Here is a 12,334-nt window from a genome sequence, read left to right as displayed (position 1 = left end):
CGATAGTTGCTAGCCGCTTGGAGCGCTGTGAGTACTAGGAACAATAGACTGTCACTGCCATCGTGATCTAATACAAGCCATAAGGCAGACCATGTAACCCGCTTAACCTGATCATGAAGGGTGGCTTTTGAATCATATAAATTAGTTGGAATGCATAAAGAATAACATATATTTCTCTAAAACGTAGTGTAATTGCAATAATAAAATTTAAAACAATGATTATGAGACACTTCAGACATAATTTACTTCGAGTTAAGGTGAAATATTATTTTTGGTTTGAAAATTACGTTGTTCGTATGTGTAATACCTCCCTTTATTTGAATTAAATATTGCTAAATTCTTGTACATTCATTTATGCACGATTCAATGGTTTTCAGTTGCACGCACGGATATTTAGATATGTTGAAATTTTAGGTTATGTTTACTTTACCATTACTTCAATATTGGCATTTATACATTATAATTAAGCATAATGTCATGTATGATATGCCGCACATTCAATTTGTCTGTGTTTTAATACTACAATTGAGTACATACTGAATTATTGTATTTATCTACTTCCTAAGAGACGAAGTAACACAATCGTACGTACCGGTACACTAATTTCATAGGAGTGGTATGGTAAATTTTCTACCTACAATTAAGAAAGGTAGATGTGCTAAATTAAAATCATAACATAAATTCTTTTTTATTAAACCTCAAAATAGCTTCCATTCTAAACCTAAAATGTTGATGCCAATAGATTATGTTAACATGTAAAATTCTCTTCACAATAAAAATAACACAGTTTTGTAATTAGTTCTGCAACAAATTATGCAATAAGAAGTAAACGGAACTTATGGACACATTACACTAAATAAAACTTACTAATGATACACAATAAAGTTATAATATAATATTTCACTGAGCTGCATACACTGAAATAGAAAACCCGAACATACATTACGGTCTGCTCGGGAAAGGATCTGTGCTGAGGCGAAAGTAGCGATCCTGGTGGTCAGCAACTATCTATGTTTACATATTTATTAAGTATAGAGCTTCGCAACTGTATATACTAAACTGTGGTATAATGTTTAGTGATTATTGTATATTTAGGTAATGCCTAGCAACAAATTCTCACTGTGTGAACGTGTGTATATGTACTATACATACATAAAAGGCAGAAGGTCGTGTGCGAAAACAAGACGATAATTTCGAATAAAGTTTCCAAACAGACCTGTGCCTTCTGCCAAAAGAATTAGACGACTCACTAAACGATTTAAAGAAGCAGCTCAGTGAAGGATCGAAAATCAAGCAGAAAATGTAGTGTTCTTATGCGGAACAGTTGTCTAATCTATTGTTTTGTTTTATAAAAAAGTAAATGGAATAAATAGTGAAAAACAAATGCAAATATTCTCTAAAATAAATAGGCATTTTCAATAAGAAATTAAGTTTTTAAAGAAACTTTTGTAAAATTGGTGACTTTGTTAATAACACGTTTGTATAAAGGAGCCTAATCAATCAGACTGATGATCTTAAACATCTTTTGTAGGAGATTTTTCTTACTGGAAGACAAATTGACTCCAATTGCTCCTGATACTTCATAGTTCTCTTGTACTGAGACTCGTCAGATTCATTGCTCACAAACTCACAAGCCTTAAACAGCTTGCTTACACTATATTAGGGCATCTTACTACCAGTTAACCCTTTGATGCACGCATTTGGGAAGGAAATAAAAAATTGTGTTTGCAATGAAATTAAACTTTTATTTGTCTAAGAGAAGTGCCTCAAATTTTAAAAATTTTTTAAATTTCCATTTTTTACACAGAAAATGGGTGGTTTTATGGTAAAACCACTATGCAATACTGCAGAACACAATGTCTTCAGACTTATTGCGAATGATACAAAAGGAAACAGTTTCTGGTTTCATTAATGCAAAGTGGCACTTCACATGTGTTGGGTGGTAATTAAAAAGGAAAAGAATGGACCTTCTATCCTTCCACTTGAGACAGCATATGACGTACGGCTATCACTCTCACCACGTTTCATGTCGCGGTCTCTTCTTTCGTCGTGTGGTAATCCAATACGCCCATGTCTAACTGTACCACATGCATGGTACATATTTTGCTGCCTTACAGAGATCATCAGATTCAAACTTGTGAAAAAGTTGTCAAAAACTCTTTGTGATTGTCACCAACCATCTCTTCCTTGTAGCCGTGATGAATAAGCTGACACAAAAATGGAACATTATATTGGATATGGTAAGCATAACTGCCCTGTTTGCGTAGTGGTTACGTTTTGAAACCACCACATTATTTCTATATTGACGCCACAAATGTCGAATAAATTACAATCTTGTTACTGAAATATATTCTAAAAGATAGAAAGACAAATAATACTAAATAGAAACTGACATAACTGTGATATTTTAGCATACAACTGAAATAAAAACACTTAGTGAGTCTTCCACACCCCAACTATACGGTACACAACAACACCAGCCGTCTTAGTGGAGCAACACAAATATAGGGAAAATAAAATTCTTCTACAGTTACTAGGGATCAGTGAACGCTGCGCAGTAGTTTTGAAATAAAAATCACACTGTAAGTAGGCAGGAAACTCAAATTTAAGAGGTGGTTATGTACTGTAACCACTGCGCTTCAAAGGGTTAAACCAGCTTCGTACCACTTCTTAATTTCGCGTTAAGTGACTGGCAACATTAACTTTCTTATTATACAAAATATCGTAAACGGATTAAAACGAGACACAAAATAAGTGGTACAGAGTTACTGCAGTTGTCTATATACACACACTCTGTCGTTCAATTTGCTCTGTATTAGCAACATTTCTGAATGGGAGAAGAGGCTGTTGTTTTCACAGACTGGATTAGAGTCCGGATTTTTATGTAATATTGATCCTAAAAATATGTCGGCCTACCGCTAACTAATAACCTCAAAATATGTACTAAATTGTAATATTAAAATTGCACAGGAAGTTAAAAATTGTTATTTATTTCAGAAAATAGTTTTGTTTTAAAAAAAGATGAATTAGAAGATCAATCATTCAAATTACACATTTATTATGGCATGATAATAGTTTTGGTGCGATTATAAAGCCATGAAGCACATTGTGCCACAAGATCTTTCTCCGTATTTTCAGGAGTTAAGTTCTGTCAACAATCAGACATCATGTTCTTATATACTGAAAACGATCTGCTGAGGATCTGGCTCAGTAGGTGGTGGAGTCTTTACATAGTGAGAGCTGTTAATTTTTTTTTAGAACATTGTTGTGCAAGACAGTAGAATTAGCACGAAAATACCACTGTATATACCTGAGTGGCTCCTATCCTGAATGTTGAAAGTTTATCTCATTACGTACCGACAAGTTTGAGTTTAAAATTCTATAAATATTTTTATAATTTTGTTTTAGTTTGTGCCGAAATATTGATAATTTTCTTTACAAAGCGTTTAATTAAACACATAGGCGGAGTTATGAGGGGGGGGGCAAACTTGTCTGAACTCTTTTTTTTTTTTCTATCGACGTTAGAAATTATTGAATTCAAAAGATCTTTTTTGCTTTTGTTAAGGATTAAGTTTCTGTGCTTAAAATGATGAATTAATGTCTTCAGATCATGTGTCTGGACTATAATAGTCATATTTATTTTTAATTTATGAATGTATAAGAATTTCTATACCTCATTTGAAGAATGGAAGCACTGTAATGTTTCTTTTGTAACAGCCTGTACTTATATGTTAAAACTCTGCAGATGTTCAGGCCGCCACTTGGAGAAATATGTATAACATACCGCACAACAATGCAGAAAAAAGAAAAGTGATCCCGGTATAATGTGTACACTTAAAGACGAGATTAAATAAAATAATTAGAGTTTATATTTCATATGATATCTTCAGGAAGGTAAACTTCATATAAAAAAGTTTCTGTTAGCACTGTTTTTTTTATTGGGTTATTTTACGACGCTGTATCAACATCTAGGTTAGCACTGTTACGTAGTTTTAATAATGTATGCATATGTTTCTGTACGAGAGAGAAAAAGAGGCAGATTTTTTTTTTGTCATGCTCTATTATAATTTGTAGCAGACCTACAGTTCAAGTCTTACACAACTCGGTCCGAAACATCGCGGATATGGATGTAACATTGTAAGAAACATGCTCTCGAAAATATAGTAATCACATTTCGATATATTGTATCACGGTCAAGCTATGAGATAAATGATGTCCCCTGTAACCCCGTTATATGTGGATTGTACGGTTTTGCTTTGCTCCCCATCCAGTGAAACTGCTCTGTCTCCACCTATGATTAAACAGTATTTGAGATGGATATTAACCACCATCATAATCATCCTTCACGAATTAGGCCTCTGTAGACCTGTTTCGGCCCCATCTAGCAGTCTTCTTAAAGGTATTCCTGGTCGACGATGTCCTCTAGGTTTATATTGCATCATAATTTTTGGGATTCTTGAATTTTCCATTCTTCTTACATGATCTAGCCAATTGAATTTGAATCTGCTGATTTTTTCTGTTACTGACTCTACTTCTAATTGTTCTAAAATTTCTTCATTCCTTTTTCGGTCTAAAAGAGTATATCCTGCTGTCCTCCTGAAAAATTTCATTTCCGTTGCTTTGATTCTGTTCATGTCTTTTTTCTTTAATGACCAAATCTCGCTTCCGTATAAAAGGGTGGGTAATGCTAGTGTATTATATATTTTTATTCTTGTAGATTTTTGTACTAATTTAGCTTTTAATGTATTGTTTATTATTCCTAGAATTTGTGTAAATTTGGTAATTTTCTTGTTCACATCTTTTTCATTTTGATAAGATATTTCACAACCCAGATAATTGAAATTTTGCACTTATTCGAGGCATTGGTTATTGTGTATTATCTTACTTCTGACTGGGTCTTGTCCTAAAAATGTCATTACTTTAGATTTTTGTGCTGAAATTTCCATCCCAAAATCTTTTAATATTTTATTTAATGTAGCCTATACAATCCTCTTTGTAAATTATCCTCTGAATTGGAAATTATGACTTGATCATCGGCATAGAGTAAGGTATTTAATGTTAGAGCACTGGTTATTTTGATTCCTGATGTGTAGATTTGGTTCCATTTTAAAATAATTAATGGATATTAATTTCATGTAAAAATATGTAGTATTGTACGAAATGCGTAAAAATAAGTAGTATTAAAATTAATACAATAATCTTAGTAGCCTACCACCCATCAAGCATTGGGATTGGTATCTTTTATTGACTGAGAGTTGGGGAGGTGGAGTATATTTCCAGTAGAATTCCAAGAACTGCCGACAGCGGGGATAATTCTCGAAAACCTTTATAACTCCAATGTCACTCATACGGTTCATGGACTGTGGCTCCCCCCTCCCCCTCTACCCACTCGCTGCACAGGCTTCTTTTCCGCGGGCGATCCTGCCTTGTTGCTGTCCTGTCGTGCTTCGTTCTCCCCTCTTCCCCCCTCATGCGGTAACGTAGCTGTTAGGTTGAAACGTCCATTTTCGGCTTTTCCCCTTCAGAATTCTGTAATGTTAATTCAATGGAATGGCGAAAATCGAAGTGATACAAGTGGCCAACAGGCTTCAGTTCACATAGACACTTTCTCTCTCTCCCTTTCAAGGACGCGTTTTCGCTTACCTTTTAATTGTCTTCCCACTTCTCCATTCATTCAACTGAAATGGGTCCGGAAAACAAATTGGCCGGTCAAACTTCGCAGGTATACGGCCAGGATGGTCAGCGAACCCTTGTTCACGCTGTCCTTTAATTGAGATTGTTATGTGCACTCGGGAGATAAGAAAAAAAACTTGTTCGTGCTAGCAGTAATCGTAGGTTTGCTCTTAAATTCTGTTATTAATTATTTCTATAATAATAATAATAATAATAATAATAATAATAATAATAATAATAATAATAATAATAATAATAGTACTTACTGGCTTTTAAGGAACCCGGAGGTTCATTGCCGCCCTCACATAAGCCCGCCATTGGTCCCTATCCTGAGCAAGATTAATCCAGTCTCTATCATCATATCCCACCTCCCTCAAATCCATTTTAATATTATCTTCCCATCTACGTCTCGGCCTCTCCAAAGGTCTTTTTCCCCTCTGGCCTCCTAACTATCACTCTATATGCATTTCTGGATTCGCCCATACGTGCTACATGCCCTGCCCATCTCAAACCTCTGGATTTAATGTTCCTAATTATGTCAGGTGAAGGATGCAATGCGTGCAGCTCTGCGTTGTGTAACTTTCTCCATTCTCCTGTAACTTCATCCCTCTTAGCCCCAAATATTTTCCTAAGAACCTTATTCTCAAAAACCCTCAATCTCTGTTCCTCTCTCAAAGTGAGAGTCCAAGTTTCACAGCCATACAGAAAAACCGGTAATATAACTGTTTTATAAATTCTAACTTTCAGATTTTTTGACAGCAGACTGGATGACAAGCGCTTCTCAACCGAATAATAACAGGCATTTCCCATATTTATTCTGTGTTTAATTTCCTCCCGACTATCATTTATATTTGTTACTGTTGCTCCAAGATATTTGAATTTACCACCTCTTCGAAGGAAAAATCTCCAATTTTTATAGTTCCATTTCGTACAATATTCTGATCACGCGACATAATCATATACTTAGTCTTTTCGGGATTTTCTTCCAACCCTATCTCTTTACTTGCTTCAAGTAGAATTTCCGCGTTTTCCCTAATCGTTTGTGGATTTTCTCCTAACATATTCACGTCATCCGCATAGACAAGAACCTGATGTAACCCATTCAATTCCAAAGTCTCTGTGTTATCCTGAACTTTCCTAATGGCATATTCTAGAGCGAAGTTAAAAAGTAATAATAATAATAATAATAATAATAATAATAATAATAATAATATTATTATTATTTAAATGCTTTCTAAAAACCTCGAGGTTCATTGCCGCCCTCACATCCTGAGCAAGATTAATCCAGTCCCTAGCATCATATCCCATCCCCCTAAAATTAATTTTAATATTATCCTCCCATCTACGTCTCGGCCTCCTGGAGGTCTTTTTCCCTCAGGTGTTCCAACTAACACACTATGCGTTTCTGGATTCGCCCATACGTGCTACATGACCTGCTCATCTCAAACGTCTGGATTTAATGTTCCTAATCATGTCAGGTGAAGAATACAATGTGTGCGGTTCTGCATTGTGTAACTTCCTCCATTCTCTTGTGACTTCATCCCTCTTAGCCCCAAATATTTTCCAAAGCACTTTATTTAACCTCTGTTCCTCTCTCAAAGTGAGAGTCCACATTTCACAGCTATACATAATAACCGGTAATATAACTGTTTATAAATTTCTAACTTTCAAATCATATCACTGTCTTCCGCATTTACTTTGTCAGTTTAATGTGAGCGAAGTGACAATTCTGTAACATTTTTGTACAGAATTTTCAAGTATACTTGGTTTCTGTTGGTTTATGCCTGAAGGGCGTTCCAGCTGCAAGAAAATTTCGAGGGCATGGACAAAGTAAAGCTGCATCTATACTTCAGTTTTCTTGCGCCTACGCATAGTCTGGGAAGAATATTGAAAGAATCAAGTTTAGGTGCGTGAAGATTGTGTGTCTATATGGTGCGCCGTTTTGAACGTCATCTTCACTACGTAGATATATTAATTAATATTCGTCCACACCTGTGGAGTAACGGTCAGCACATCTGGCCGCGAAACCAGGCGACCCGGGTTCGAATCCCGGTCGGGGCAAGTTACTTGGTTGAGGTTTTTTTTCGGCGTTTTCCCTCAATACGAGCAAATGCTGGGTAACTTTCGGTGCTGGACTCCGGACTCATTTCACCGGCATTATCACCTTCATTTCATTCAGACGCTGAATAACCTGAGATGTTGATACAGCGTCGTAAAATAACCCCATAAAATAAAAAAAATTAATCAATATTAAATATCAATCTTGCATTAATTACTTGAGTCCGTAAAGTTGAATCGTGTATATCAGGCGTTCTTAACCTGTTGCTCGCGGGCACTTTGGTGCTCTCGTCATGCGAGTAAAAAAGTACTTGCGAGCACGAACGCTCCTGAGGTCCATTTCAATTGAAACTTTGCGGTACGAAGTAGAAGGAAAATAGCGTTCCTATCCAGCTAATAATATTTTAAAGACGTAGTAGAATAATATGGTTGCTCGTGCGAAACTTCAACTGATAGATATCCAGTCCTCTTCAACGCTGAAATATTTGTTTAAAAAGGAAAAAATGCAAAACTTTTGAGGAGCATATGATATAAACACGCTCCAAATACTGCGGAATGTTTCTCTCAAATGTCTGGCTATATTCGGGACAACCTACCTACGCAAAAAAGAAACTTTCTAGCTTATGAAATACTTCTATCACGATCACGATTAACTAATTCACACCTGCAGGACTATTTACGTGTAGCTACAACCGACTTCTCCTTGGACATCACTAAAATTCTGAGCAGCATTCAAGTTCAAGATTATCATTACCCTCGTGAGTGTTTTGAAAGTGTATTTGTTTATTTATTTATTTTATGTATTCATATAAGACTAATGAAAACACATTCCATTTCATGGTGCTTACTCATTTAGTATTGCGTGCGCAATCTTCAACGTTTGAGAACCTTTAGTGTTCTCTTTAAATAACAGCAAATACTACATATTATCTTAGAATTTTGAACATTATTTGCTTCATCAGGTTCGTAACGCTGCCCTCGAGTCGTAAAGAATTACGTAAATCGAATTAGTTCAAAGATCTGGAAGATACAGGAAAGTATCCAAGCCCCATAACTGAAGTCACTGACATTGTAAAGAGCACGGAAAAGGAACATTTAGCATTAATGGTTAAATAGGCGGAAAATTCGCTTGTCCGAAATTGAAAACAAAGGGATAAAGAAAGGATTGCAGGTAGCAAGTCCTTCGAGAGAGAGTATATTAAGAAGGAAGTGGGTGGGGTGGAGAGGGGGTAGGGAGTAGTCAATTAGGTTCATATTGGTTGAAATCACTTTCCAACATTAGTATACTTTTCAAAGCGCCGTTGAGAAGAATAAAGAGTGAGGAAGTTAAATAAACGAAGTGCACAAGCGTTCAAGATAATTCCACATTGAGCGTTTTTAAAAGGTAAGACAAAATTTGGCGGATTGTAGTGAAATTGAAATACAGTAATATAACACGTGATTTTATCGACATTTTAATTCAGGCGAACTTACGAAGTGCTCATACCTGCGTAAATATAGCTTTCCCTGAAATTGAAAACAAAGAGAGAAAGAAAGGGTCGCAGGTAGCAATTCGTACAAGACAGGAATATTAAGAAGGAAGTGGGAGGGGTGAAGGGGTGGGGAATTAGCTTCGCATTGATAGCATTAGGCCAGTCTTCACAGCGCCGTTGAGGAGAATACACGTTTAAGTGAGGAAGTTGAAATAACGAAGTGCGGAAGTGTTCAAGATAATTTTACACTTAACCTTTTAAGAATGGTAAGAAAACATTTGGCAGTCTGCAGTGAAATTGAAATACATTAATATCAAAAGTTAGTTAAGTTCTATAATAATTTTATTATCATTTTAATTCAGGTGAACTTACTAAAATAACATTCCATGGTATTCATACATGCTTACAGCTAGAATATGGAACAAGTAAAAAAACTTAATACTATTATAAAATCTTAATTTATAGTCACAGTCTAGATGAAATATATATAGACGAGATTTACAATATAGTCTACTAGTACAACACAAAGTTTTAGTATCAATTTTATGAAGTGTTATTGAATGTCATGAATTCACCTACAGAATAGAAGGCGTGAGAAATTAGGTACTTCTTTAATTTGGCCCTAAATAATTGTATGTTTTGAGTTTCATTTTTTATATCGATAGGTAGGCTATTAAAAATTTTTACTGCCGTATAACGCACTCCTTTTTGATAGCATGATAGACTTACCGATGGAGTATGAAAGTCATTTTTTTGACGTGTATTTATGCTATGAACTGTTGAATTAGTTACACAGTTTTCACGATTACATACGAGGAAGATTATTAATGAAAAGATATACTGACAAGCCATGGGCATTATTTGTAGTTTTTTGAAAATAGCCCTACACGATTCCCTAGATTTGGCACCTACTATTATTCTAATTACTCTTTTTTTTGTAATAGAAATATATTGTTGCTATCTGTGGAATTTCCCCAGAATATTATTCCAAAACTCATTACCGAGTGGAAGTATGCAAAGTATACTTTTTTTAAGGTATTGATATTTACTATCTTTTGCATAGATCTAATAGCAAAACAAGCTGAATTTAGTTTGGGGGTAATTTCTTTAATATGATTTTTCCAATTTAACACATTATCGATTTTTAAGCCAAGAAATTTGGTTGTTGTGTTTCTAATAGGGATCTATTATTAATTATTGCGCTAGAAGTTTGCGACGTTGAATTTGCACAGGATTTAAATTGAATTATGTTAGTTTTGTTACAATTTAATACCAATTTATTGACTGAGAATCAGTCACATATTTTGAGGAGAATTTCCTCTGTTGAAGATTGGAATGTGTTGGAGTTATTGGCTGTAATTACTATACTTGTGTCATCTGCAAATAATATGGGATGACCTAGATCTTTTATTAGAGGGGCAAGATCATTTATAAATACTAGAAAAAGTAGGGGACCTAATGTTTGGTAGATCCTAATTTAACAACTCCATTGTTTTATTGTACATACTGCTAGCTTGTTTTATAGTACAGAATGAAATATCCTAAAGATTTGTTTACCTACTAGCCCGCCTGCAACGAAAAGGTTAAGGAAACGAGTTACACGCATGAGTCTTGTCTTGTTTCTGAGTATGAGTCATTGAAATATTAGGCCTATATACAGGTTAAATAATTTACCTTTATGGTACATTCTCAAGCTTCTGTTATGAGTACTTTGAGGTTATTCCGTCACAATTAGTAACCAACATACAGGATGCGAATTAAGATTTCTGATAAGGGGGAGGGATAGAATTCTAGATAGAGAATACCATAAATTGTTATTATTATTATTATTATTATTATTATTATTATTATTATTATTATTATTATTACGGCTCAACGCTTGGTCGCACTGAGTTGCTTGTCTTGGTTAATAATAATAATAATAATAATAATAATAATAATAATAATAATAATATAAGATGTGTAATTCCTAAGTAAGTTATTGTTTATCTTGCTGGTGATGATAAATTTCCTTTGCTTATTTTATACTTTATCAAGTACTTGTATACTCGTATTAAAACAATTATATTTTGTGAGGATGATAGAAGTTATCCCTGGCAGGAATATAATGAAATATCAACTGAACCGTCTATGCTTATCTTGTTTTATAAATATAATTTTATTAATTAACAATGTAATCTAGATTACGTCGAACGCCATAGCAGCAATGATCACTGGTTTTAAATAATTGATTTTAATTGCCTGTTTTCTCTAATTAATAGCATATAAGTGGATTATTGTATTTTCATAACTACTACATTTGATCATGGGTATAACATTTTATGTTCATACATATTATTCAAGACCACAACACACGCATCCATTGGCTAGGTTTACATATAGTATCACGATACATCTGATGATGGTACACTCCAGTACCGAAAACGTTAATGTAACTAATTAATAAAATTATATTTATAAAACAAGATAAGCATAGACGGTTCAGTTGATATTTCATTATATTATAATTAGCTTATCGGAATATTCAAAATAAGATGATCTGGCAGGAATGTTAATATGAATTTATGAGAGGGAGATAACTTCCCAACAGGGGGGAAATTCCTCCCATTCCCCACTTTAATTCACACCCTGCCAACATAAATCGTAATAGGTGTTTACGTCACAGGTATGGTTTAAAATGCATTAAACAGGAGTTTATTAAAAAAACACAGTAATTACAATTAAAATTATTATTGACACTGTTTTAGAATATAATGGTAATTATTCTTACACGAAACAAGTTATCATTAGACATCGGATTTTTAGGCACTAAAAATTGCAGTTTTAGGCGCCTAAAATAAGCTCAAAATTTGTAAAATTAGGCTCTATTTTAATGAAAATAGGCATTTTAGGCACATCAAGGTATCATACTTATTTCTTTCACTGAAATTTTTAGTTATACACTAAAATACGCACAAAAAAGTATGTTTAAACATTAAAAAAGAATACTATATTATATTTATAAACAGAGCTGCACAAATTTAATATATTGAAACTAATGAAATAATGTTTATTGATATCAAGATTACTCATTTTAAGTTATTGAAATTCAGTTCCATGCTCAGACTTTATTATAATTATCTGCACAGTAC

At 34.1% G+C, this 12,334-nt stretch overlaps 1 protein-coding gene across 3 annotated transcripts in view; it reads left to right on the top strand.

The window, feature by feature from the left end:
- The window catches only part of LOC138703733 (bromodomain-containing protein 4B-like), a 73,051-nt gene that overhangs the window by 37,986 nt on the left and 22,731 nt on the right, over window positions 1–12,334 (top strand). The gene's annotated exons all lie outside the window — the stretch shown is intronic.

The sequence above is a fragment of the Periplaneta americana genome, chromosome 7 (genome assembly GCF_040183065.1).
Source record: "Periplaneta americana isolate PAMFEO1 chromosome 7, P.americana_PAMFEO1_priV1, whole genome shotgun sequence".
Lineage (NCBI taxonomy): Eukaryota > Metazoa > Arthropoda > Insecta > Blattodea > Blattidae > Periplaneta > Periplaneta americana.
Note: the sequence above shows the minus strand (reverse complement) of the source record. Positions and strands in the feature narration are given on the sequence as shown.